This window comes from Elephantulus edwardii, unplaced genomic scaffold (assembly GCF_000299155.1).
Source record: "Elephantulus edwardii isolate Elephantulus edwardi_28Jun2011 unplaced genomic scaffold, EleEdw1.0 scaffold00291, whole genome shotgun sequence".
NCBI lineage: Eukaryota > Metazoa > Chordata > Mammalia > Macroscelidea > Macroscelididae > Elephantulus > Elephantulus edwardii.
In genome coordinates this window covers 1,493,085-1,496,563 of record NW_006400041.1, presented here as the reverse complement: position 1 = coordinate 1,496,563, position 3,479 = coordinate 1,493,085, and the positions used below count along the sequence as shown (strand labels likewise).

At 52.7% G+C, this 3,479-nt stretch overlaps 1 pseudogene; it reads left to right on the top strand.

Annotated features, from left to right (window-relative positions):
- The first annotated feature begins 317 nt into the window (after positions 1–317).
- Positions 318–1,796, top strand: LOC102850138 (annotated as a pseudogene).
- Positions 1,797–3,479: the final 1,683 nt, after the last annotated feature.

Below are 3,479 nucleotides of genomic sequence, written 5' to 3'. Positions count from 1 at the left end.
CGCAGCCTCCCGGATAATCTGTTCTGCATACAGGTTGAAAAGGTATGGAGACACACATTTTTCTGGATTTTAACCCTGCAGTTTTCCTTTGTTCTGGTTTGACAACTACTTCTTGGTCTATGCAAAGATTTTACATAAGCAGAATTAAGTACTCTGGGATTCTGATCTTCTCAATGTTAGACATCATTTGTTATGATCCACATAGTCAAATACCTTTGCATAGTTAATAAAACACAAGTAAACAGCGAGCGCCGCGAGGTGTGGCCCGGAGTCGGGGCGCCTCGCTCCGAGCCCCCCCAGCATGAAGACCCCCAGCGGACACAGGGTTTGCCTTCCCAGATTGTACCTACAAGCCTAAATCGTCCCCTGGCTCGCAGCAGATCCATTTCATTCTGGAGCTACTACGGAAAGAAGAGTATCAGGGTGTCATCGCCTGGCAGGGGGACTATGGGACCCGTCAAGGACCTTGACAAGGTGGCCCGGCTCTGGGGCGTCAGCAAGTGCAAACCCCAGATGAATTACAAGCTGAGGCGGGCCCTGCGCTGTTATTACAACAAACGTATTCTGCACAAGACAAAGGGGAAACTTAACTTCAACAAACTGGTGCTGGTTAATGACCTTTTTATCGATGTGGGCTTGGCAGGGGCTGCCCCACCATTCCGCTGCCCTCCCTCAACGCCTTCTGAGGTGCAGTCCCCGCCTGAGGACCACGCCCACCCGCTGCCTGCTCTTCGTCATAGTCCTCCCTGTTCTCGGCTGTGGTGGCCCACCCCCTGGGCCGTGGTCAGTCAGTGACTGCAGTGATGGCACATCGGAGCTGGAGGAGCCGCTGTGCGAAGACCCTCGGGGCCCTCCGACGCACCCTGCTGGCCCGCTGGCCCCCTGACCCTAGTGTCTTCCGGATCCACCCCCGACCTGGGCCTGGAGCCACTTAGCCCCTTTCTGTGTCGTCCTGGCTGGGCCTGGCTCCCTGCTCCCCCCTCAGCTTTCCCCAACTCTGCCCATGACGCCCACCCAGCTAGGCTACACATCTTCACCCCCCCTGAGCCCTGTGTACCCTGCTGGCGGCGGAGGTCCCAGCGGCTCCGGGGGCGGCCCCCACTCCTTCAACCCTGAGGACATGAAAGGGCACCTGCAGGCCCAGATCCAAAGTGTCTACAACTCCCACGTCAGCCCCAGCGCCTTCCTACACTACCCTGGGTTCGACAAATGCCCGCTGCTGTGAGACCCCACCGGTACCCTCCTCAGGCTCGTCCTCCTCCTCTTCCTCTTCTTCCCCCTTCAGGTTTAAGCCCCAGCCGACCCCACTAGGACGTCGCCCGGGACAGCTGGGGAAAAGGCTCGGGCAGGCTCTGACAAGAGCAGTGTCCCCATCAGTGTCGGCCTGGGCCGGTTAGGTGAGGGGGTGGGGGCCCTGGCGCCACCGCCACAGATCAAGGTGGAGCCTATCTCAGAAGGTGAGTCGGAGGAGGTGGAGGTGACAGACATCAGCGATGAAGATGATGAAGACTGCGAGGTGCTCAAGAAGCCCTGGGGCCCACCTACACCCGCCAAGCGGGAGTCCAGCCAGGCGCTTGGGCCGCCCAGTGCAGGCCCCTCACTCTGTGCTTTAGACGGCCTGGAGTGAAGGCCTGGAGGGGGACGGGGGCACTACTGGTGGCTCGGAGGATGAGGGCGAGGACAAGAAGGTGCGTGGGGAAAGGCCTCGGGAGGCTGGCCCCCTCACCCCAAGATGGGTGAGCTCTGACCTCAAGCACGCCACAGCCCAACTGTTTCTGGAGCACCGAGACTCCTGAGGGCGCTAGGCTGGGGGCCTAGTCCCCTCCCCATGCTTCTGCTGCCTTAACCCCCAAACCCCTGGAGGTGAGGGCAGCTTTGGTCTCTTCCTTGCCTCCTCTTTCTCCTCATCCTTACATTTTGTATAAAACTTTAGTTCCTTTTTTGAAAAAAATGATGGACAGGGGTGGGTGCCCAGAGCCCTACCTCTGGGTTTCTAAGCTCTGGCATGCTAAGTGGTGGGAGGGGGGAGAGAGGTTGGGGAGGTAAGGGGGGGGCACCTCCATTTTGGGGAAATCCAGGAACTTTTTTTATTATAATCGCTTAGGAAGTAAAGCCTTGTTTCCCTGTCCTCTGCCTCGAACCTCTCCACTCTGGCTCCTAGCTAGTCCCAGCGGCCTTAAATGCCTGGGTTTTTCATACCCCACAAGGTCGCAGCTGCGGAGGGAGGGACAGTTTTATGATGAACCAAAAACTCTGTGAAGGGGGAGATGAAGGTGGAGGGCAGAAAGGGTGAGGGGGTGCCACCCATGGGCCAAAAATCCCTAAAAGTGCCTGCTATTCCTCCCCATTCCCCACCCCAGCACTGCTCCAACCCCTCCAGCCCCAGCTGCTCCTAGGGCTGGCCCATGGGCAGGCAGGTGGGACAGGAAGGAAGGAGGTACCCTGAAACCAAACTGGAAACCCCTTCTGCCTCTTAGCTGGGGCTCCTGGGGTGGGGGTGGGGGGTTCAAGCCTTATTCTATATTGGGAATTGAGGGTGAGGGAGGTGTGAGGTCGGGAGGGGTTGCCTGAGAATGCATTCAAAACAATAAAACTACAATCAATGTAATTCATCATATTAAAGCAAAGAAAAAGAACCACATGATCCAATCAATTGATGCAGAAAAGGCCTTTGACAGAATCCAACGCCCTTTCCTGATGAAAACACTCAACAAAATAGGATTAGAAGGGAATTTCTTCAACATAGGAAAAAGTATTTATGAAAACCCGAGAGCTAACATTATTCTCAATGGAGAGAGGTTAAAGGCATTCCCTTTAAGAACAGGAACTAGGCAAGGATGCCCACTCTCACCTCTCTTATTCAATACTGTATTGGAAGTCTTAGCGAGAGCAATAAGACAAGAGAAGGAAATAAGAGGTATCCAAATTGGCAAAGAGGAGGTAAAATTACCTCTCTATGCAGATGATATGATAGTATACCTAGATAACCCTAAAGACTCAGCAAGAAAACTCTTGGACACAGTAGACCAATTTAGCAAAGTGGCAGGATACAAGATCAACATACAAAAATCAGGTGGATTTCTCCACAGCAACAAAGAGAATACAGAGCCAGAACTAAAAGAAACAATACCTTTCACAATAGCTAATCACAAGATTAAATACTCGGGAATATATTTAACCAGAAGTACAAAGGACCTTTTCCAAGAAAATTACAAAACATTACTACAAGAAACAAAAAGAAATCTTGAGAAGTGGTAGAATATCCCTTGCTCATGGATAGGAAGACTCAATGTTGTGAAAATGGTAATACTACCAAAGGCAATTTACACATTTAATGCAATCCCAATACAAATACCAATCCCATTCTTCAACGAGATGGAAAAGGCAATCTGCAGTTTCATTTGGAATGGAAAGAAGCTCCGAAGAAGCAAAGCACTCCTTAAGAATAGAAGAATGGTAAGAGGTACCTCACTCCCTGA